Source organism: Delphinus delphis, chromosome 2, assembly GCF_949987515.2.
Source record: "Delphinus delphis chromosome 2, mDelDel1.2, whole genome shotgun sequence".
In the NCBI taxonomy this organism is placed as follows: domain Eukaryota; kingdom Metazoa; phylum Chordata; class Mammalia; order Artiodactyla; family Delphinidae; genus Delphinus; species Delphinus delphis.
In genome coordinates this window covers 100,396,033-100,420,777 of record NC_082684.1, presented here as the reverse complement: position 1 = coordinate 100,420,777, position 24,745 = coordinate 100,396,033, and the positions used below count along the sequence as shown (strand labels likewise).

The 24,745-nt window shown below is 48.0% G+C and overlaps 1 protein-coding gene across 2 annotated transcripts in view; it reads left to right on the top strand.

The window, feature by feature from the left end:
- APBA2 (amyloid beta precursor protein binding family A member 2) overlaps positions 1 to 24,745 on the top strand; it is a 186,272-nt gene that overhangs the window by 78,151 nt on the left and 83,376 nt on the right. For both annotated transcript variants that reach the window (XM_060005300.1, XM_060005301.1), the window contains exon 3: positions 7,025 to 7,078. The gene's annotated coding sequence lies outside the window, so the exon portion shown is untranslated. The remainder of the gene's footprint in view (positions 1 to 7,024; positions 7,079 to 24,745) is intronic.

Below are 24,745 nucleotides of genomic sequence, written 5' to 3'. Positions count from 1 at the left end.
GAACATCTTTTCATATATATATATATTTATTTTATGTATTTATTATTCTGTGAATTACTAGTTCATGCCTTTTGCTCAATTTTTGATTTTCTTATTGATTTCTTAATGATCCTTCATTTGGTTTACATATTACAAATATCTTTCCCCATTTCTTCCTACCAGCATAATGTGGGAGCTAAGAGCATGGACTTGGGGGCAAGTGGCAGGATTAAATCCCAGCCCTACCACTTCCTGTGTGGCCTCAATACCTTATATGAGCCTGTTTCCCCATCTGTAAAATGGGGATGATGACCACCCTCACTACCTTGCAGTGGTGCTGGGAGGATTAAAAGTTCTCACCTGTGAAGCATGAGTGCCTGTCATGGCGAGCACAGGATGGACTGAATAACCTTTACTGCACCAGGCCCTGAGTGGCCCCCCAGACTGCGTGCCTGCCCTGTCATTTTGCCCAGAGCTGTCCAGAGCACTGCGTCCTCTTTTGATACGATTGGCAGGCAGTGCTTCTCTCTGGCTCCCAGTCTCCTGGATGACCCTCCCTTCAGCATCCCTGAGCTGCCTGAATAGAAAACGAAATCCCAGCCTCTCTCCAGGAGATGGCAGGGGGATTGGAAGGCATCCGGCGCCTTGCAGCAAAAATAGAAGCCTCACTTGCTTAGGAAGGAATAATAATGAGGAGAGCCAGACAGACCCAGGCTGGGAGGGTTCATCTCGACCCCCGCTTCCCTCCTGGCGTCTTTGCAGACCTGGTGGATCGCTTTCAGCCTTGGCACTGAGTTCTGGTTTTTTATACCTTAGTGTCGCACTGTCCTTCCCTTCCACAAAGCCAGGGAAGGAGGCCAGAACACAAGACTGGTTTAATATCAAGAACCACTGGAGAAACGTGTCAGGATTGCACTGTAAACACCCCTGCCACAAAGATCAGGGGGAACCGTGCTTCTGTCCTCAGGTCACCATCTGCTGCTCAAGGTCAAGTTTATGGAGGATTAAGGCCCAGTTGAGTCAGGACACCTTTCATTGATTCAGCCCCAATGTTAATTAGCTCAACACTGTGTAAGGAGCTCCCAGGTTTATTTAGTAGAACCCCAGAGGATTTTACATAAAAGCAAACATGGAGGGACTTCCCTGGTGGTCCAGTGGTTAAGAACACACCTTCCAATGCAGGGGACGCCGGTTCAATCCCTGGTTGGGGAACTAGGATCCCACATGCCATGGGGCAACTAAGCCCGTGCACCACAACTACTGATCCCTGGTGCCTCACATAGAGAGAAGCCCAGGCACCACAATGAAAGATCCCTCAACTAAGACCCGATGCAGCCCCCCAAAATAAATAAAAATAAAAACAAACATGGAAAAAGTAAATTAGAGATATTGCACATTATAGCTGGTTTGGGTTATAGCAAATTTCTGGGCTTTGAAACAGATGGAGCTACCCCACATCTCTGTTGCCAGCTCTGCCTTCAGGGTGGCCTCACAGGCCCCATAAGGGGAGCAAAGACCCCCTTGAAAGAGGAGTCCTTACTCAGTAAACTAATCACAGAGAAAGTCTCCCTATTGGAATCTGGAGCAGGAAGTGAGGAAACTGGGGGCAGAAGGTTAGCATCCCCAGTGGCCCGTCGCCTCCAGACTTGGAAAGCTAAACTTCCAAGAATGGAGGGTTTTGACCATTTTAATGGTAACGATTTGTATGTTATCCTTAATTCAGTATTTTTTTTTTTTTTTTTTTTTTGCGGTACGCGGGCCTCTCACTGTTGTGGCCTCTCCCGTTGCGGAGACGCGCAGGCTCAGCGGCCATGGCTCACGGGCCCAGCCGCTCCGCGGCATGTGGGATCTTCCTGGATCAGGGCCCGAACCCGTGTCCCCTGCATTGGCAGGCGGACTCTCAACCACTGCGCCACCAGGGAAGCCCCTTAATTCAGTATTTTAAGAGCGTGTTTAGAAGCCACCTTCTCAAACAAAACAATTGCTTTTTGAGACCTTTGAAGTTGGATTTGAAAGCCAGTCTGTGCCCCAAACATTTGCACAAATGAGAATCTGAAGGTTTGAACTTTTGATTCTAAAGACACAACTTCTTGCCCAGAAGGAGCGAAATAATACAGGCAGGTATTTATAAGTGGAGTTATTAGCATTTGAGGGCTTTCCTTGCTGGGGCACTCCGTTATTTAGAATTTAAGATTTTTACTTATAAACAGCCCATTGGTGCCCATCAGTGGAGCATCTCAACTTTACCATCACTGTCTCCCAACACCGAGCCCCTTTCTTACCATGATCTGGGCTGCGTCGTCCACATCCATCGGGCTCTGAGGACCTGGAGCCCCTCCCTGAGTTCAGCCCCTGTTTCCCCATGGTCACTGGTCTGTGGCCGGTTCTTGGGGCCCCAGTTCTTTCCACGCCCTGTTATGACCCTGCTATACCCATCTGACATTGTCCCTGTGTGTCCCCTCAGGAAGCAGCAGACCCCCTGCCCCCACCCCGGCCCCACAATAAAGCACATATATCCCAACCTGGGGGAGCATCCGCGCCACCTCCGCAATTCCATCCTGTGGTCCCAGCCACACCTGAGGGGACACTGGGCCACCTTACTGCATCCCCTGGGGCAGCTTGGCTGAGCTGCAGAGCCAGGTCCCACAAGCCACCTCGAGTAGCGGCTTACCTGCCAGATGCTCCTTTGCCAACTGACTGTCCCCGCTGCGAGGCAGCCTGTGCAGGCGAGTCCCGTGTCCACCCGGGCTGGGCTGAGAAGACCGTGCAAGCATGAACCCTCCTTCCAAGCTTTCCCTTGCGATAGTCCCACAGATGCCTGGTTCTCAGTGCTGGCTGCAGCCACCAGGCTAGGACCAGCAGGAGCCACATCTGAGCTGGCTGTGATGTGCTGATGATGTCTGCCTTTGATGCACCCTGACCATGGCCGTGGTGCTCTGCACACACCCCTCCCAGCCCCCGCTGAGGGCTTCTGCTCAGTGGGGCCCCATCTTCCATCAGGAAGTGCTTCATGGAACCTGGGATATTGCTGCTCATCAGATCATACCTGTTCTACACCACAGCTTCCCAGGTATCCCCACACCTGTGTGCCCAGGGGCCAGCCCCTTACAAAGGCCAGCATTGCCCATTTAACTCAAGGAAATTCAGCCGTAGCTCTCGGGTCAGCTGGAGGAAGAAATCTGATTTTGGACAGTGGGATGGTGGTTGTGCTGTGTGTGCCCCCGGCCGCTCTGTAAGACCGAGAGGTCAGCGCACCATCTGCAGGCAGACTTTCCGCCTCTGCTGTGGACAAGTGACCTCTGTCCCCTGCTCCTTGAACCCAGGTGCCCCTCAGGACAGCTCCCAGGTCTGGGAGTCCGTGAAGCTGTGGATGTTGCCTTAACTTTGTGAGAAAGTGCTTATGAAGATTGGTTCTGAGCCCTCTCCCACCAGCACTGCCCCTTCCTGGGCTCCCTGGGCAACATCTCCTGCTCTGGGTGAGGGGCCCTGTGATCTGGCTTGTCTGGGGCCATTGCCATTTTCCTGGTCCCCTTTCCCAAACCCCCTGGGCCACCGTGGAGCCTCAAGGATATTTCTGAATCTGGGACTTCCCACTGATTCCCCTGCCATAACATCAAAGGCGCTGAGTACCTTCATCAGCAAAGCTGTAAACCATACACTCTAAGGAATATTTGGAATTTCTGTTTATCTCCCGAGTGTCTGGAAACGTAGCACTTCAAAGGCTCTATTTGATCATAGATCCAATTTATTGCCAGAAATGTGCATGTGGAATAACGGGGCCCCTCCAGTGGCAGTGGAGGTGGCATCCTGTGAGAAAATGAATTTCTCCCGGAGCCGAACACCAGCTGCCTCAGCAACAGTATTCGCAGGAGAACCGAACCTGGTGGTGTTTGAAGTCGGGCAGCTGAAAGGCTCTTCGTGGAAGTGTTCTCTGTGCCTGGATTCAGCTGTGGGGTCAGCGCCCAGGGCCAGGGCCTGCCTTTCGTTCTGCACTCGTTCTGAGGGCTGGGGGCCCTGGACCCTGGAGAATCCAGTTGTCAGCATGTGGGGCAGACGGAGTCTCCTGGGCTCCTGGGACTTCCTGTTTCCTGTCTCACCAGGGAAGTTGGGCTGCAGGGTAGCCTAAAAACCAACCAACCTACCTGTGAATGGACCAACAACTTAGACAGTGGCTTGTTCTAATCTTGTGGGGAGAGACCTGTGTGCTTAATTTCCAGCCTGGAGGTTGATGAGGGATTATTCAAGGAGTGGCTGTGAGTTACCAGAAGATCAGCCTCTTGGATTTCTGTCTAGTCACAAGTGGCGAGAGGGACAGAGGAGGTGACCTGGCCATGGCTGCCCCCAGAGGGGGTAGGAAGAGACCCGGGACGTGTGTTTGGTACAAAGAGGAGTGACTGGGCCACACATGGCTGAGAAGAGCCTGAATGTTCCAAACCGTATTTGAATCTCCAGGTTCATCCTGGCCTCTTGACGGCGTGGGCCTCCCGGCTGTGCCTGGCCAGGTGGCGGGTGGACTCAGAGCCAACCAGGGAGGCGACAGCGGACCCCCACAAGGACTTCCTGGATCTCCCCACTCACGACTTCGTTGGACTTGTCTTTGAGATGAACCATCTATCTGGAGTTGCAGGTCATCAAAAAACACAGCCCTGCTGTAGACAGTGCAAGCCAGGGGTCCCCAGAGCGGGGGAGAGGGCACCGCTGAGGGAAAAGAAAATTCATATTTTTCTTTAGAGAAAATGAAAAGTGGCACTGGGTCCAAGTGGTAGGTGACCTTGCTGTTGAGCTAAAATGCTGCTGGGAAAATGAGAGAAGACAGACATGAAAAGAATGCTAATGAATAGCGGTGGACGGGAGCCCGGAGCCCTGACTCCCCGCCATCCACAACGGGTGCTCGCGTGTAGCCTATTAATAGACACTTAAAAACCGATTCTAAATTGAGCTAAGATGTGGGCCTGTTTTCTGCTGGTGGAAGAGCCTTACGTAAGGCGCCGGGTGCCGCTGGTTGTCCTTCCAGAGTGCTTTGATGGTTGCACACCTTGGTTGGGAACCCGCGGGGAGCAGGCGGGGATGTTCAGGCTCCAGGTGGACGACACTGTCCTTTTGAGCGGCTCGAAGACAGTGGGGTGGCAGGGAAGCCTGCAGACCAGCTCCGGGGTCCCCCAGGTGCTTCTGGGCCTGGAGGGGTGGGAGGTGCTGGACTTCTGGGTGGATGGGCCCCTCCACGGCCCGCGGTGGTGGGGGTGGTGGTGGCTGGAGGGCCAGGAGGGAGGGAGGGACAAGTGCGGAGGACTCCAGCCTGTGCTGGAGGCTTCCAGGCCCCTCCCTGCTGTCCTTCTTGGTCACTACTGGTCAGAGCTGGGGTGGGGGGTGCCCAGGCAGGACAGTGACCTTTCTGAGCGACCTGCTTGAGGTCACAGAGCGAATCTGGGACAGAGTGAGGAATTGAGCCCGCCCTCCCAATGCCCCGCTGCCCAGGGAAGGGTTCTTGCCACTGGATGTGACATTTAGTATGAGCGCCAGCCTCCTGGAGGCGCTGTGGTGGTGGGGTTTGGCGGAAGAAGGGGCAGGCTGTAGATTCTGGTGACCCCAGGCAGTGTTCTAGAGGTGGGGTTTCACCTTCCCATCCTCCTTTAAGGTGGTTCCCACTGTCCACATTTTACACATGATGGAGCCGAGGCGGACGCCATGAAGGGATTTGAGAGGCAGCAGAAGCACGTACCCGTGGAAAGAAATTGAACAGCGATGCAAACATCCAGCTCCCCCTGAGTAGAGCCAAGCAGGTTACGGTGCTGTGGCTTGATCAGAATGGAAGCGTCTGCGGCCTTCTAAGGGTCAGAGCATCATTTTCCCCTTATATATGGACCTGAGGCATCTGCCCCGGGCCAGTTTTGGGTGGCTCCCAAATTTCCTCATTAAACCCCACTGCTAGGAATGTCTGTCCAGGGAAATGAGAGCGGCTGTCGGGCTCCCTTAGAAAAGTGACAACACCGAGTCCAGAGTGGACCTTTGTGATGAAGTTGAAGCCGTTGGCTGCCAGTGCCGCTAGCAAGACCCTGTTGTCTTCCCCGAAGAATGACGCCATCCCCTATGACTTCAGACCCCAGGGCCAGATTGAAGGTGGACTTTCCGACCCGACCAGCACAGCTGTTCATGAAATGCTCCCAGTTCTTCCATTCCCAGCAGATGGGATGACGGTGGGGTTGGCGGGGGGGGGGACGCGGCCATTGCCATGGTTTTGAAAGGAACCAAGAAATTCCTTTATCACTTATCCTGTCTTCAGCCATATTGGAGGGAGGAAAGGAATTTGGATGTGATATTTCAGACCCGGAAACCCCGTCCTCTTGCACTACCCCGGGCTCCCCGTCCCTGCAGAGGGACGGACTGGGGCTTCTCCTGCCCCGCCATGAATTCCTGATCCAACCCATGACTCTTGCCATCCTGATGCCCTTGACTCTGGCTTTCCTCTCCAGCCCGAGTTTGCAAAGCATCCTCTGTTCAAGGGGACTGTGAAACCCAATGTCCTCTTTTCTGTTCTCTTTATAAAACTGCACCCCCCAGGAGGAAGGGTGGGCTGGGAACCTGGGCAGAGGAAACGAGAGGTGGTCTGCCTCCTCTCTGTCTCCTTTAATCTCTTTTCATCCCCCTGCAGTCCCCACACGCACACCCACCTCTTCTGAAAGTGTCCCAGAATACCGGTTCTGCCAACTAGCGGGGTCAAGCTTTGTTGTGGGAAAATACATATTCATGAGGGCTTTGAGGCGCTTCATTGAAATGCTGAGAGTCTCTGCAGCCAGAGTGATACATGAGCCATCGCTTTATTTGTCCAACACAATGTGAAGGCAATAATCGTGTGATGAATGGCTAAAGAAACATTTTAAGTATTTGTTTCGGCGTGATTTCTGATCATCTCATTAGAATTACAATCGGTTCACTTTCCCAGGTATTCAAAGCCTCTCACTCATTTAAATTTCTATGCTCTATAGGAGCACCCTTATCATTCCTGAAACCAAAGTAAATTCCTCTCTCTTCTTCTGTTTTATTCCAGAAAGATTTCATCATCAGGAGGGTTTTCGGGACCTTACCAAACCGCTAGTTTTCGGTAAGAAATAAGAGGTAACCTTGCATGGCGTGAGGTTTTGCTTCTGACGTGTGTGAAACGGGGCTGTCTTACTGGAGGGACGCTGCCCTGCGCGTGGGGCTGGGCAGCTGTCCTAGTTCTTTACCTCCTGGGGAGCTGGGTCTGTATAATCAGTACTAATCTGAGCACAGAGCATCTGAAGCTGGGGTCTGATTCACAGTCAAGGGCCGTTGAGCCCTGGGCCCACTGCTGGGCACTTACGTTGTGTCCACGAAAAATTAATCAGTCATTCTAAGAAAAAAATGGAAAATTTTATTCAAGCCCAATTTGAGGATTATAACCCAGGAAGCGCATCTCAGAAAGCTCTGAGAACTGTTCTGTCCGTTGGCAGTCAAGGCATAGTTATATAAGTTTCTTGAGACGGAGGGCTACACATCAAATGACTTCTTATTGACAGTTTACATGATCCGGATCTAAGCGTCATTGTGACCCCTTACGAGATCAAGAAGAGTGTTATCTTTTAAGGCCTTGTCCCATTGATGCTAGGGGAGTGTTGCCTTTCCTGCTTGAGCAGGTATTTCTGTGATGGGGGAGGTTTGGTCGATGCACAGTGCAGACACACAGTGCACAGTGAGGGGAGAGAGGAGGCCACAGGGCAGAGAAGATGTTTTGTTTAGATTTTTCTGGTCTTGCCATAAATATGTATTTTATTTCTCAGTTGCCCGGAAGTGATGCCTCCCCCAGGCTCCCCAGTGCACACACGACATCCCCTCCTCATTATACTATGCTTCTGTAAACCACAGTCCTCATGGTGTTACCAAACTCCGGTTCGGGTGCTCACCACTCAAAAGCCAGTCATTCGGGAGGCAAGTGTCAGTAGAAAGGAAAGGTGCGATCTGAGGAGATCGTGGACTCACGTCCAGAGACCAACTCCGAAGATTCTAATCAGCCAGGACAATTTTTAAAGGGAAAAATGGGGGAAAGAATCTTAGTGAATCATCGAGGCAAGAGGTTGCATTCTGCATCGTTCTCCATTGTGTGTGGTCTGGCGACTCTTCAGATGTTGCCTTGCCCACGTGATCTGCCTGCAGGGCTACTGCGGGGGTAGAGGGCTGGTTCTTCTTTTTTTTAAAAAGATCTTTTTGATGTGGACCATTTTTAAAGTCTTCATTGAATTTGTTACAATATAGCTTCTGTTTTATGTTTTGTTTTTTTGGCTGTGAGGCATGTGGGATCTTAGCTGCCTGACCAGGGACGAAACCTGCACCCCCTGCATTGGAAGGGGAAGTCTTAACCACTGGCCTGCAAGGGAGGTCCCAGCTAGTCATTCTTTAACTACTTCATTCTTCATTCTTACTTCTTTCTATCTAGGAAAAAATCGACAGGTTAGGCAAGGCATGGTACACATTCAGGAGAGCCTAAGTCAGGAGTTAGTTTCAATTGCTTCGTGATCTCATTTCTATAATTAGATGTTTGAGGGGGACAGAAATGGGTAAACAGGAAAGGGGCAAAAGTGCTGCTTTCAATGGATTCCATCATTTATTTGTGTAACTCCCACCAGATTCCTGTTCAGATTGAAAGTAAATACACATCACCAACAATGCATACTGTTTGAAACCTTCCTCTATTATTGGTCTACGAGAAGTCCACCATTTTGAAATGCCAGGATGCCGAGTAGGAGACTTTAACTCTGATTACAAAGAGCACTCTTTTTTTAAAATAATTTATTTATTTATTTATTTATTTTTGGCTGCATTGGGTCTTCATTGCTGCGCACGGGCTTTTCTCTAGTTGGGGCGAGCGGGGGCTACTCTTTGTTGTGGTGCGCAGGCTTCTCATTGCGGTGGCTTTTCTTTTTGCGGAGCATGGGCTCCAGGCGCATGGGCTTAGTAGTTGTGGCACACAGGCTCAGTAGTTGTGGCTCGTGAGCTCTAGAGCACAGGCTCAGTAGTTGTGGCACATGGCCTTAGTTGCTCCGTGGCACGTGGGATCTTCCCAGACCCGGGCTTGAACCCATGTCTCCTGCATTGGCAGGTGGCTTCTTAACCACTGCGCCACCAGAGAAGCCCACAAAGAGCTCTCTTAAGCTTACCAGGGGTGAGGGGCGGCCCCGAGTCACTGCCACCCTGTGGGTGAAGCTGTCCTGTGGCCCTCATCCCACTGACCCACGGTGGGCTCTTGCCTTCCTCTTGCCCTGGAGGGCCTGTACGGGCAGATTTGCACAGGTCTGTAGGCCAGGTGCCAGGCAAGCACCTGGTACAGCGGAGGTTTGTAGGATATGGGTTCTGGGCTGAAGGTGCTGGCCTCTTCTTCTGGGGCCAAAGACACGCTGGTGGCTGGGTAGCAGGGAAGCTGGTGTATGGGTTGGAGTATGTCTGAAGAAGAGAACGTCATTAGGGGTTAGGAGGCCGAGCCAGGCATGGTGAGCATGATGACCAGAGCAGGTCCCAGGTTCTGGTGGATTCCATGGGTTCTTATGCATTCATGGTGTCGACTGAAAAAAAAAAAAAGCACAACCTAAAGGTTAAGAATTACGTTTCATTTGGTGGACTTTCTGAGGACTTCAAGCCCAGGCACAGCATCTCAGGTAGCTCTAAGTGACGGCCCTGAAGAGGCAAGGGAGGGGGAGCCAGGACATATAGAAGTTTTTGCAACAAAATCATGTAGTCGGAACATCAAAAGATTACTCTTAACCAAAGAAAACCAGATATGTCAAGTTAAGGAATTTAGTGCTTTTCTATGTATGAGAAGATGCAAGAGTCTGGGCTCACTGAAATCATTCCTTTGATGTGCACCTCAGCTCTCTGGGGCCAGTATCCTGTGTTTTCTCATCCTGAGTTCCCTCAGGGCTCACAGTTGGGGCTATGGTAATGGCCGATGGCTTGATGGCCGCAGCATCCTTTGTTTGCTCATACTGCAGGCAACATTTTTCATCCACAGTGGGAAGGAGCATTTGCTAGTCGCATGGAGCAGCGCTGGGCAGCCGTCCAGAGTGTCGTGTGTAGGGTGGCTTTGGGACAACCAAAGGAGAGGGAAACTGCATTCCCCAACGGGGAAGCTCTGTGTGAATTCTGAGGATGACGACGACCACCAGTGGAGATGGGATACTGGAGTGTCTAGACAGTGGTTCAAAGCCATCGTTTTGCCCCTGGGGTAGCAGAAGAACACAGGCCTCCGCTACTTGGAGCTGCTGAGAGATCATTGTTTTGTAAAGCAAGGCAGCTTCATTTATTCCACTCGCTAATCCAGCATCTACCCTGCATCTGCGGTGCTAATCACCGTGTTGTGCTTGGGCAGGAATTCCCTCACGTCAAATTGGGGAGCGTTCTTGTCCCAAATGTCCTAGATGGATTCCATGGTGGCTTTGAAACCTCACACCTCAGATTGGGACTTGAACCCAGTCACACCTCGGGTGGGCCTTGAACCCACAATTTCCCAGCTGAAACTGCACACCTGGTCTCAGGACTTAAGGAGACTCAGGTTCTTTGTGTCTCGATGCAGAAAGACTTCAGCAAGAGGCAAAGTGATAGGTAAGAAGTATACTTATTAATGTAGGACGCTTGTGAAGGCTACAAGCAGACAGGCAAGAGGGCTCTGCCCTGGGAACTAAGTGGGAAAGCGGGTTTATTTAGAGAGATACACACCCCATAGACAGAGTGTGGTTCATCTCAGAAGGTGAGAGGCCCTGAAATATGGGGTGATTAGTTTTTATGGGCTGGGTAATTTCATAGCTAATGAGTGGGAAAAGAAGGGGCAGTGATTTCCAGGAATCAGACCACCACCCACTTTTCGGCCTTTTATGGTCGGCCTCAGAACTTTCATGGCACCTGTGGATGTGTCATTTAACTAGCGTATTACAATGAGCATATGACGAGGCCCAAGGTCCACCAGAAGTCGAACCTTCTGCCATCTTGGGCCTAGTCGGTTCTAACTGGTTTATGTTATGTCCTCCACGGCTCTGTCATTCTTTTAATGGTTGTGCCCTGCCCCCTCCCCCATCTCAGCTTTGAGAGTGTGCGAGTGGGGCACAGCCACAAGGCATTTAAGGGACATAGAACAATCAGCCCCCCTCCAAGGCAGCGGAGGGTGAAACCTCAGAGGAGTTGTATGATTTTTAATGGGTTTGGGCATAGGAATCAATGAGTATTTTTCTGAACATTTCCTCAGCTGTCAGTCTTCAAAGCGTGTGAATTTACTTTTGTGCTCTCAGCAAAGCCTTTTCCTTCCGGTTTGATTTTCCACTTAGAGTTGTAAACATACTTCAGCCTTAAATAGAGTAGATGCGTCAACCGCCCTCCGCTGCGAAAATGCTAAAGAATTTTGGGGGATTCTGGAAGGGGAGGAGATTTTTATTATAATTGACAGTAGGGATAGCTTGTGAAGGTGTTGCAGGAAGGGTGACCCCTTCCGGGGCCCAAGAGTGGGCTCTTGTCTAACACTCGCAGATGAACTGTCCGAGGAGACACACGTGCTGACAAAGCAGGAGACTTTATTGGGAAGGGGCGCCCGGGCAGAGAGCAGAGGGTAAGGGAACCCAGGAGGACTGCTCTCCACGTGGCTCGCAGTCTCGGGTTTATGGTGATGGGGTTAGTTTCCGGCTTGTCTCTGGCCAATCGCTCTGACTCAGGGTCCTTCCTGGTGGTGCGTGCATCTCTCAGCCAAGATGGATTCCAGCGCGAGGGTTTCTGGGAGGTTGTCAGGACATATTATGGGCTGGCGTCTCCTGCTTCCTTTCAGCCACTCCCGAATTCTCCCTTTAGTTTTCCGTGGCAGCACCGTGTTCTTTATCGGCACCTCCTGTTGTGAGACAACTCAGGCAAGCGGTTATCATCGTTCCTGGCCAAGGTGGGAGGCTTTGGTCATCGGTTCCCTAACAGAGGTGTTACTGATGGAGAAGTAGTCTCACAAATGGCAGTGAAATTCTGGCCTCCTGGGAGCCCAGGGTCTAGCAGCCACCACACTCCATCTGCTTTCTAGGGACTTTCCACCATGAAATTGGCTTCTTGAGGATTTTCTTAACGAAATTGGAATTGTCATTGCATTCTGATGGATACCATGGGGCAGTTCTGTTTGTGCCTCTAGGGTATAAGGTATTTCCTTCTTCTGAGCCCAAAAAAGACCTAGTGGAATATTTATGCATCCCAAAATATCATTAGAGTATCAAAATCAGCTGCAAATGATGAGAGGCCAAGCTCTCTTGCCAGTTGCACTCACCCATCTGCAGTGTGGCGGGACCGTCATTTAAGTGAATATACTCATCAGGGTTCTCTGCAGAAAAGCATATTTCTTCTGTGAGAGAAAAGTGGCAATGAGATGGATATTTTTAACTGACAGTTTTGCCAGAATGAATCTCTGGGAGGAGAGATCTTCAGAGAGTAGAGACCTGGGTATATTTATTTTTCTACCACAAGGGAACCGTTCTGTAACTTCAGAATACTAATCCTCAGAGTGTGCCTGCTGTCCTTCCACAGGATAACTTTGTGAATATGCTTCCACTCATAGTAAAATTTGGGGGCTGTGTTCTAGTTTTTTCCCCCTGGGAGAATTAAATTCTAGGCCTCACTATTGCTATGATATCTATCCACCAGGCCCTTGATCTGTAAAACGCGTGAGTCATAATTATAGAAATTCAGGGATCATCCTGAAGGAAGGTTGGAAAGATTAATAAGCTGTGTTTAAATCATGGGCAAGTCTCAGAAAATACATGAAGTTAGAAGATGTTGCATTTGTGAAAATGGCTGGCTCTTAGGATGGCAGCATGCCCTTGCCCAGGTACAAACACATGCCAGTGCTGTGTAAAATCTGGCCAAGAATGGTCCTAAAACATAAGATCCTAAGAAAGACAGAGACATTCCCAGTCACCAGACATTAAAATAAAACACGAAGTGGAGCTGCTGTAAGAGTGGGGGAGTGGGGTTCCTGATGGAAAGTGACAGTTAAGGTTTGTGATATCTTAGTAGGAGAGACAGAATCGGATGGGTGGACAGGGTAGTGAGCCTTGTAAAAGATGCTTACCTGTCTGGGAACCCAGGTGATGGCAGAGGTGTGTTATTGACCAGGTGGGAAAGGATGCAGGACAGCGGTTGTCCACATGGGAAAAGAGCAAATGAGATCCCTACCTCACAGCATACACACAGGTCAATGCCAGTAGGACTCAAGACGTAAATGAAGGGCATGATGTTAAAATACATAGAAGAGATTTTCTGTATGCCCTTGAGGTAGGAAAAGGTAAGACATACACTTGCGCACAGACATATCATAAAAGACCATTAATATTGGCAACTTCCTTAAGAGAAGGGGCACTAAAGTTGAAAGCAAACTACTAGCTGGAATAAATATCTGTGATGCATTCTCGGTAAGAGATTGGTATTCTGTCTGTATAAAGAACTCTTTCAGGGCTTCCCTGGTAGCGCAGTGGTTGAGAGTCCCCCTGCCGATGCAGGGGACATGGGTTCGTGCCCCGGTCCGGGAGGATCCCACGTGTTGCGGAGCGGCTGGGCCCGTGAGCCATGGCCGCTGAGCCTGCGCGTCCAGAGCCTGTGCTCTGCAACGGGAGAGGCCACAACAGTGAGAGGCCCACGTAACGCCCAAAAAAAAAAAAGGACTCTTTCAGATCAATAAGGAAAAAACAACATAATTGAAAAAAGTGGGCCAATAATAATAAGAAGAAGGTGTTAAGGTTTTCAAGCCTGAACAGTGTGTTCATGGCTGTTGGTGAGCTTGCTCTCTACCCCTGCTTCTCTTGTGTTTGAAAAGTTGATAAAAGAAGAGGTTCTGTTGAACACCTCAGTGTAGTTGAATGGAGTCCTACTGCTCTCCGCTTACAAAATCAGACTCACAAATGTTGGTAGAAAAAAAAAGTTGTCTTTAATCAGAATGCCGGCAATCTGGGGAGATGGTGGACTCAGTGTCCCCCAGAAACCACCTCCGAAGATTCTGCTTGGCCACGAAAGTTTTTAAAGAGGAAAAAGGGGAAGTAATCTCGGTTAATCATGGAGATGGGAGGGTCAGACTTGTCGCCCTCCCTGCCGTGTGCAGGCTTGTCAGTCCTCGTGATCTTTCTTTAGATGCCAACTTGTTCACACAGTTTGTTCACGTGGTTACTGAAGGGGAAGCTAGGGAAGAGATCTGGTCATCTGTTAATTCCTTATTCTTCATTTCTACGTCTTTGATCTACGGAAAGAACTGACAAGTTAGGCAAGGTATTGTGTGATCAAAAGATTTGAAAGGTGTGCTTGGGCCGGAGATGAGTAGAGCCTGGGGGTGCCTGGTTTAAGGTTAGTGACAGTGTAGCTCTGCTAAAGTGACAAGGAAAGGGGCTTCCTGCTAAAGGTGGTTTCCTGCAAAGAACTGCTTACATCACGTGTGTGCTCCACACAGCCTCACTGCTCCCGTGTCCCTCTGGCAGGGCTGTCTTGCTCCTTTGCATTGGCTAATAATCCTCTAACTCGCTGTAATTGCTGACTTCCTGGGCTGACCATTTTACAGGCAGTTCTGCATTCCTCTCTTCATTGAAATGCTCAGGACTTCTTTTTTCTCCCCCAGCTTTATCGAGGTATAACCGGTCTACCAAAAACCTACACGTCATTCATGTATACATCTTGCTGAGTTTGGACAGATGTATCCACTTGTGTGACCATCACCACAATCTAGGCAATAAACATACCCATTGTGTCCGAAGGTTTCCTTGTATCCCTTTGTTTTTTTGTTTGTTTTGTAGTAAAAACACTTCACATGAGATCTACCTTCTTAAAATTTTTTTTTAGAAACATAGCATCCCTTACTGTTAACTAGGCGCTGTGCTGTGTGGCATCTCTCTAGAACTGATTCATCTCGCAAACTTGACACTTTATACCCCCCTGCACTCCCCCCCATTTTATTGTCTACCTCTGTCCCATTGACTGTTTCAGATGCCCCACATAAGAGGAATAATGCAGGCTCCATCCTTCTCTGACTGATGTATTTCACTTAGCATAATGTCTTCCAGATCCCTCCATGTTGCTGCAAATGGTAAGGTCTCCTTCGTTTTAAAGGCTGGGTCCTGTTCCATTGTCTGTGTAGACTGCATTGTCTCTATCCCATCATCTGTCAGTGGACACGGGTTGTTTCCACGTCTCAGCTGCGTGAGCCAGGCTTTGCACAGTGGTCTGGCTGGGTTCCTTCAACAGCAGCGTCCGTGCAGGTGGTCTTTTTGGCGCTCTTTCTGGCTCTCTTTTCTATGTGCTTCTCTCCATCTCGATGGACAGGGCTCACAGGCTCCCTTTTCAGAAGCTTTAGTTGGGCATTTAAGCCACATTTAAGCCTGCCCTGTGCTCTCCTGCCTGAACGCTGATCTCTTTGTGGGCTTGTTCACCCACTTGTTCTCACCCTTCACCGTGTCCACCATGGATCGTCGACGCTCAGGGAACCTGTGATCGCTGTGTAGCTCTGACTTCTCACACTTTCAGAAGCTCATTTTCCTCATCTGTCAAGTGGGGACTCATGGTTTGGGGGCGTGGTCGTGAGAACGAACCACATCACAGATGGGGAGGGAGTAGCACATAAAAGCTCCCCACTGCTGTCATTTCCTTCCTTGGAGGAAGCAGAGAGCAGCCATTGCGATCTGCTTTCCAGCCTTTGTGTGTATGTTCTCAAGTACTTGGAAACGTCTGCTCTGACACCATTTTTTTTTTTTTTTAAGTTGCATGTTAGGAGAGAAAAATTTCATCAACACCTTTTTTAAAAAATGAAAAATGTGTCAAGAAAATAGCACTCCGAGCTGCCACTCTGTTGAGCCCAACATAATTTGTGTGATTAAATGAAAGGAAGTTAGCCATTTCTGTATGTAATTTTTTATTAATGATATTCAGATCCAGTTAATTATATCCAGTTCTAATTAATTACATGAGTGTGTACATTGGTCTTCTCCAACTGTGCTCTGTGGAGTCCCAGGAGATGGTCCCGAAAATAGCAGCCCACATTCAGGTCGGGCTGGGACACACTGTGTGTACTGCCCCCACTTGGGTCCCAGAGTGCCGTATTAAAGGCCTTGACAAGTCCTGCAAGAAAGCAACTCATTTAATTCACTTAACACATCATTTTCCAAACTTATTTTTACCATACGTGCTTCTAGATCCCCCAGGAAATGCTACTTGAAGTCAGAACAGTTCTTATACCCTAGCTTGGTCTTGGACTGCTTGATAAACAGCGTTTATGTTTATGGAGACATTCCTGAAGTCTCCCCCCCGAGCAACACAGCTGGGGTCTCCCCCATTGTGACAGATTGTCCTGCAAAGAGTTGTGTTTTCATACAGTCTGTGGTTACTGCAGACTCATCTTGGACCAGTCACGTGATCTCCTTCAGTCAGTTTACACATCTGTAGGGAAAAATGGGGGTGGCATGTCAGCCCTTCGGGGGGCTGTCAAGGTGAAGGTTAGTCCTTGGAAGTGCCCCCGCCACTCCTGCCTGTGCCCGTCTGTGGCAGAGACCCTCATTCACAAGAAAGGCCAAGTCGTAGACCGTGTCCTGGCCTCAGGGCTCAGATCTGAGACTCAGCTCCTGGCAAGGTCCTCCTAGGAGGTGTGAAAGGGAGCACCTGACCTCCGCTTTGGTGATCAGCCTCCGGGGGATGTGTCCAGTGCTTCGGCGGCCGTGCACCCTGAGTGTTAAGGGAGGTGACGAGTGGACCCCGGGGGAAGGTGGCCTGTCAGTGTAGTCGGTTGTGCAGAAGGAGGTGACACTTGACCGCACATCTCGAAAGGTGAGTGTGCTTTCCTGGGAGAGAGAAGGACGGAGGCGGGGCAGGACCGGGGTGGGGGGCCTGATGCAGGAGCCAGAAGATGAGGTAGCAGGGGCCAGACTGTCCTGTTTTTTTTGTTGTTGTTGTTGTTTGTTTTGTTTTGTTTTTTGCGGTACGCGGGCGTCTCACTGCTGTGGCCTCTCCCGTTGTGGAGCACAGGCTCCGGACGCGCAGGCTCAGCGGCCATGGCTCATGGGCCCAGCCGCTCCGCGGCATGTGGGATCTTCCCGGACCGGGGCATGAACCCATGTCCCCTGCATTGTCAGGCGGACTCTCAACCACTGTGCCGCCAGGGAAGCCCCAGACTATCCTGTTTAGGCGGACATGCAGAACGTCAGGCAGGGCTTCACCAGGGGGCTGATGCCAGAGATGAATGTGGAAGTGGGGTGCAGGGGTGAAGCCCTGAGCCCTGGTGACGCCTCGTGTGGCCCTGGGGAGAGATGATGCATTGAAGGCTGTGGGGTGGAGGAGGGCCCCAAGGAGAGACCCTGGGGGAAGAGTGTGGGGAGGGTCCCTCCTGGAGAGGGAGTGGTTGGCGGGGGGCAGGAGGTGGGAACTCAGGAGAGAGAAGAACTTCTTTGAGGTGGGGAAGAATTGTTGGATCCCCGCTTCAGGAGGGGTGGAGGCGCTTTTGAGGGGTGGGTGGAAGCAGGGAGTCAGGCCGTGGTTGGGGGTGGACTCGGTGAGGAGCTGCAGGGGCCTGAAAGTGGGCAGAAACCAGGGCAGGCAGACTCGGGACTCTCAGTGGCCATGGCCGGGTGGTGGCAGGTGGGAGACAGAGAAGGATTTTACAAATTTATTTATTTATTTTTGGCCACGTTGGGTCTTCGTTGCTGGGCGCGGGCTTTCTCTAGTTACGGCGAGCGGGGGCTACTCTTCCTTGTGGTGCGCGGGCTTCTCACAGCAGTGGCTTGTCTTGTTGCGGAGCACGGGCTCTAGGCGCACGGGCTTCAGTAGTTGTGGCTCTTGGGCTCAGTAGTTGTGGCTCACGGGCTCTAGAGCACAGGCTCAGTAGTTGTGATGCACGGGCTTAGTTGCTCCGCGGCATGTGGAATCTTCCCAGACCAGGACTCGAACCCATGTCCCCTGAACTGGCAGGCGGATTCTTAACCACTGCGCCACCAGGAAAGTCCCAAGAGGAGGATTTTAAAAGACAAAGTGTATGTAGTCTTTTTCTTTTGCATGAAAACTGTCCAAGCAGGGCTGGGGGGGTGGTGGGTGGAGGAGAAAGGGTGTGAACAGAGGGAACAAGGTATTTTTCGGTGAGGATGGAAAATGGATGTTGGGTGTGGGTCAGGGATGTGGGGAGAAGAGGTAGGTGTGAGGTTGCAGCGAAGAGGGGCTTGGGTGCTGGTGGAGAGAGCTTCTGATTTTCTGGAGGGAGAAGAATCCAGGCATTTCCAGCTGTGACTCTCTTCTCTCTGGGAGGCAGCGTTAAGCTTGTGATAGCAGAAAGGAATCCCCGTGATGGAAATACATCTGGCACCTGCGTTAATCTTTTGAACGAATATCTCCAGTCGTGGCCACTGTGCTTTGGGACGGTGGATATGGTTCATCTTAGGTCGATTCTGAGTCGTCCCCAAGGACGACCCCCAACATTGTTTTCAGCCATGACGGTGCTGGCGTATCTGTGTGGCTTCCCCAAGTCCTGGCTGAGGAAAAGCGGTGCTCCTTGGGGTGTGTGTCTGGTTTTTTTGTCGCTACTCTGTCTTGCCAGCCCTGCTTTGGGTCCTGCAGCCCAGAGTGTGGTGGGAGAGCTCGGGAGCTATTCCAGGCTGAGACCTGGCAGTTGCCAAAGAAAATTTACTCTCTCCTCTGATGCCGTGAGATTTCACATCAGAAAAATCAAACAGCTTTGGGGACCGATTAGCTTAGAGATAAATCCTAACTTCCTCCCCTTCCCTCAAGCCTCTGGGGGGTTGGAGTGGGTATGCAAGCCGGGCTGGAGTTTGCAGCATCCTGGCTGTGCCCAAGTTCATTGCAAGGACTCTGTCGGGCTCTGGAAGCCCCGCTGGCCTCTGTTCCTCCGTGAGGTTCTGTGTGGGCACAGGGCAGCCTGGGAGGCAGGCCCCCTTTGCCTGTGATTTCCCTTCTCTCTGCCAGCTCATTCCTCCCTCCCCTCCCCCTCCCCAGCTGATCCAGAAGCAGCAGTAGCATCCCTCTTCTGCCCTGTGCCAGACAGCCGTAGAAGCAGGCTGAATCAGAGCTCCTTCAACTCTGAAGATAGATGTCCTGATTCCTGCTTTCCAGAGAGGAAGATAGGTTCGTGGACATGAGGTCTTAGACACGCAGAGCTGAGCTGGGCTCTGCCGGGCACAGTGTAGTGAGGGGAGCATGCATCATGCCTCCCCGGTGGACCCGGAGGCATCCCACCTCCTGCAGCTGTGGTTGCCCAAGGTCATTATTACTCCTCCAAGGCAGGAGGATACCCAGAGAGCCCCTGAGGCCCAGCCCTGCTTTGATGGAAGATTGCTTTGTGATGTGAAGCTTCTTTGTTCTCTCATCCAATAAAGGACTTGGGGTGGGGGGCAATGGGGAGTACTTAAGGAGTACAGGGTTCAGTTTTGCAAGATGGGGGATGGATGGGGGTGATGGGAGCATAGCAGTGTGAATGTGCTTAATGAAATATATGCGTAACAGTGGTCTAGATGGTAAGTTTTATGTAGTGTTTATTTGACCACAATTAAAAAACAAAAGAGAAAGAAACACAGCACCTATCTGGTAAACACTGACTCTTACTATGGAGCCAACCAAGGAGACACTGAGCGCATATAGGTTCTCCCTATAGGGTTATTCTCCACGCTCTGAGTTTCCGCCTTCCCACCATTCTGGGACTTGGTTTCCAGGCTCTCCTGTTTATCTCCCCCAAATGTCATTGTCACTGTCTCTGTCCCTCTTCCAGTCTCGCCCAGGTGGGAGGCTGCTCTCTAGGGTGGTTTTACCAGGATGGGGTGTGTTTGTGTACGTGTGTATGTCTCTGTGTGTATGTGTATGTGTGTGTGTATTTGTGTGTATGTGCGTGTATTTGTGTATATGTCTCTGTGTGTATTTGTGTGTATGCGTGTGTGTATGTCTCTGTGTGTATGTGTGTATGCACGTGTGTGTGTGTATGTATGTGCGTATGTGTGTTGTGTGTGTCTCTGTGTGTATGTCTGTGTGTATGCATGTGCGTGCGTGTGTTGGGAAAGCTGGCTGATCCTCCTCCCAGATGCTGGGCTACCTAAAGTGACCCAGCCTGGGGACCCTCCCCAAGTGCCCTTCACCCCGCAGTGCACCCGGGGCTCTAGAGCAGGCACTGGGAAGCCTGACCCACAGAAGTTAGGGCAGCAGGCAGAGCCCCGGTGGAAAGAAAAACCTTGAAAGACCTGCCCCTGCCCATAATATGGTGCCTTCTCTAGTCTCATCCCGATTGTGTCCCCTCCTTCACTATGACGGTCCACACCCTGTAACGACCAACTGGACTTATTAACAGAAATGACTGAAAGTGGGGAGGGGGAGGCTTTGGAGATTCATCTTTTTAAAGCGTTTGTTTTGAATTGCGTAGTGTGCATGTTATAGACCATAACATATTTTAAAAAGTAGGCACTAGTAGATTTTATTCCATTTGCAATTTCAGGACAAAAAAAGCTGTATTACAATATGGTACAGTTTCTGTGAAGAGATTGTTCCCTAGTGTCTGTCATACTGGAGGCTAGTTTTCTGCCCTTCAGAACATGTTTTTGTTTTTTTATTTTTTAAATTGATTTATTGAAATATAGTTGATTTACAGTGTTGTGTTAGTTTCAGGTGTACAGCAAAGTGATTCAGCCATATATAAATATATATATATTCTTTTTCATATTCTTTTTCATTATAGGTTATTCCAAGATATCGACTGTAGTTCCGTGTGCTATACAGTAGGTCCTTGTGGTGTATCTGTTTTATATATAGAACATTTTTTTAAAAATAAGCTCTTTAGTTGAAATATAACAGACAGAAAAGTACAAACATTCTAAGTGTTTATTGCCATGAATTTTCTCAAACTGAACACATCTGTGTAACTACCACCCAGACAAAGAGGTAAAGCATCACCAGAACTCAAGAACCGCCCCCACCCCAGTGTCCCCTCCCAGCCACAACCTCCAACACCCAAAGGGAACTGAATCCTATCACCAAATATTTTTGCTAATTTTTTTAGTTTTCATAAATGAATTTCTACCACACGTACTCCTTTGTGGTAGCTTCTTTCGCTCAACGACAGTCATTCATAGTTTTTGCATGTGCAGTAGTTCCTTGATTGTCACTGTCAGATAGTTTTACATTGTATAAATATATAAAAGTGTATCCATTCTGCTTTTGCTGGACATTTGGATCTTTCCCACGTTTTGGTCATCGTTGTTGCTGAGAACGTTCTTACGCGTTTGGTGTGCATCTGGTTGCATTTCTGTTGTGTATCTACCAGGGATGGAATTGGTGGATCATAGGACATGGACTATGTTTATATTTTAGTGAGCACTACCAATCAGATTTCCCAAGTGGTTGGAACAAATACACTCACACCAGCAAGGCTAAGAGTTTCATTTGTTCCACATCCTTGCTAATCACTGGGTTGTCAGTCATCTTAATTTTAATTCTGGTGGATGTAGAGTGGTTTTCTTTGGTTTTCATTTGCATTTGACTGAAGACTAATTTCAGTACCCTTTTTTGAATATTTTTATTGTTCTTTTGGATGCCTTCTTTTGCGAAGCTCCTGTCTTTTGCTCGTTTTCCTATTGGGTTTTCTTTATCTTTGTGCTGTGTAGGATTCTTTGTGTGTTCGATACTTGAGACCTTTGTTGGATGTATGTATGAAATGCAAATGTTTTCTCACACTGTTTCTCACCTTCAGAGGTATCTTTCGATAAAGAGGAGTAGCTTATGAATCTTTGCCTTTAAGATAATTGCTTTCTGTGCTCTGTTTATGGAATCTATTTGTACCCCCAAAGCATGAAGACATTCTCCTATGTTAGCTTCTAGAAGCTTTATTGTTTGAACTTTCCCTTTTAGGTCTACAATCCACCTGGAGTCCATTTTTTATGTATGGTGTGAGGTAGATGTCCCGATTCATTTTCCTCCTAATGGGTACCTGGTTAATCTGGCACCATTAATTACCTCACTGCTCTCTCTAATAAAGGTCTGATTCCATTTCTGGTGTTTGCCTCCTGACAGCTCTCAAACCCCATCTCCTCCCTTTCCTTCTGCCCTACATCTGGGCAAGCTGATAACAAAGCTTGCCCACAGCCTTGTGTGCTGCTGGTGGGAGGTTCAAACCACAGAAGCCTCAGCCCCTGTGTGCAGACTCTTCCATGGCCTCACTCCCTAACCACCAGGGCACTCCATCCCACTTTCTGTCAAGCCACTCACGCCATTTTTGGACAGGCTTTTGTTCCTGCCATGTTCTCCCCAGGAAGACCAGTATGTAAGTAATTAATCTCTTCATACCTTCTTTTTTGTAAAAATTGAAGTATAGTTTACTATACTATACTTCACAGTGTACAGTGTGTACACCTGTACACACTTCAGGTGTACAGCACAGTGTCATGTTAGTTTCAGGTGTACAGCACAGTGATTCAGTTTTATATATATATTCTTTTTCAGATTCTTTTCCCTTATAGGTTATTACAAAATATTGAGTGTAGTTCCCTGTGCTATATAGTAGGTCCTTGTTGGTTATCTGTTTTATATATAGCAGTGTGTATATGTTAATCCCAAATTCCTAATTGATCCCCTGCCCCTGTTTCCTCTTTGGTAACAATAAGTTTGTTTTCTATGTCTGTGGGTCTGTTTTGTATCATTTTTTTTGAGATTCCACATATAAGTGGTATCATATCTTATTTGTCTTTCTCTGTCTGACTTGCTTCACTTAATATGACAATCTCTGTGTCTATCCATGTTGCTGCAAATGGCATTATTTCATTCTTTTTCATGGCTGAGTAATATTCTATAATATATATAATATAATATAGAATAGAATAGAATATATATGTCTCACATCTTCTTTATCCATTCACCTGTCAATGGACATTTAGGTTACTTCCATGTCTTGGCTATTGTAAATAATGCTGCTATGAACATTGGGGTGCATGTATCTTGTCAAATTTGAGTATTCTCTGGATGTATGTCCTGGAATGGGATTGCAGGATCATATGGTAACTCTGTTTTTAGTTCATATGTTGATATGTGTGTGGTGTCAACAGTCTCTACATCTGAACCAATTTTAGGTGGGGAGATAGATTCCACCTTCCATGACATGATCACAGCACACTTCAGTGTCACTTTTTTGTAAATGAAATTACTGTATGTATGTGAATTTCTATTCAATTCCACTGTTTGTCTGTCCTGGTACCAATACCACAATACTTTAATTACTGTGCTTTTATACTAAGTGTTACTTCTGCTGATTTTAAGTTCTTCAGTTTTGCTATTCAAGATTCTCCTGCTTTGTTTGGTTCTTTGCATTTCTGTATAAAATTTGGAATCTTTCTGTCAATTTCCGTGTAGACATTTGCACATAGAACCCTGTTGAGATTTTGATGTGAGTCCTTTGAATCATAGATCTATTCAGAGGGAGGTGAAATCTTTATAATATTAGGTCTTCCCATACATGAACATGTAATTTCCCTCTCTTTTGGTCTATTTTAATTTCTCTTGATACATTTTGTAGTTTTGAATATACATCTTTTGTTAGATTTCTTCCAGGGTATTTGAGTATTGTTTTGGTATTTCCTGTTGTTGCTATTATAAGTGGCATTTAAATTTTTTTTTTCTGTTGTAATTGCTTTTCATGGGTGTGTATAAACATGATTGTTTCTTATATATTTTCCTTGGATCCAGCAACTTTGTTAAATTCAGTTATTCTAATAATTAATTTGCAGGTTCTTTTTACATTTTTCAGATGCATAATCATGTTGACTATGAATAATGAGAGTGTATTTTTCCCTCTTTGCACTGATTGCAAACGCCACTTCAGTGATTCCCCACTTAGGGGCAGATCTTTCAGTATCTTACTTTAAGTTATGCTAATTTCTGTCAGCTTTTTGGTGAATACTCTATATGAGTCAGAACATTCCCTTTTATTTTTAGTTTGCTGCAAGTTTTTATCATGAGTGGGTGTTGAATTTATCAAATACTTTTTCTGCATCTCATTAAATAATCATAGAATATTTTCCTTTTATTTCAGTAATATGTTCAGTTATATGATGGATTTTTTTAATGTTAAACCATCCTTGCATTCTGGACTAAATTCAACTGAATTGTCATATGACTTAATTTTTATATATAACTTGTTTGATTTGATAATTTTTTATAGCTTCTTTGCAACTGTGTTTAAAAGTGATTTGCCTTTAATTTTATTTTCATATAAAACCTGACCATATTTCAAGGTCAGGTTTTGATATCAAGGTATTTGGTGGCCATTTAAAGTGTCCTCTTTTTATGTTCCCTGGAAGATTTTGGGTAATACTGGTGTTTTGTTGTTGCTGTTTGTTTTCGTTTTTGGTTTTGCTTCTGTATTTGGAAGAATTCAGTTGGGAAGCCACTGGGGTCTGAAGTTATTTGAGAAGAGGAAAGAGAATTTTGAATTACAGATTCAATTTCTTTAGTAGATACATGACAACTTGGACATTTTCTTTCTTCTAGTGTCAGTTTTGCTAAATTGTGTTTCAGTAATTTGTTCATTTTGTAAAAATTGTCACAATTATTAGTGTTAAGTTGTTCATAATATCCATTATTATATTTTACAAGTGATATCCACCTTTTCATTTCTGATACTGTAATCTGTGTACTTTCCCTCTCCCTCATCTTTTATCAGTATTTATTTATTTATTTATTTGATTTTTGGCTCTGTCAGGTCTTAGTTGCAGCACGCGGCATCTTCATTGCAGTACTTGGG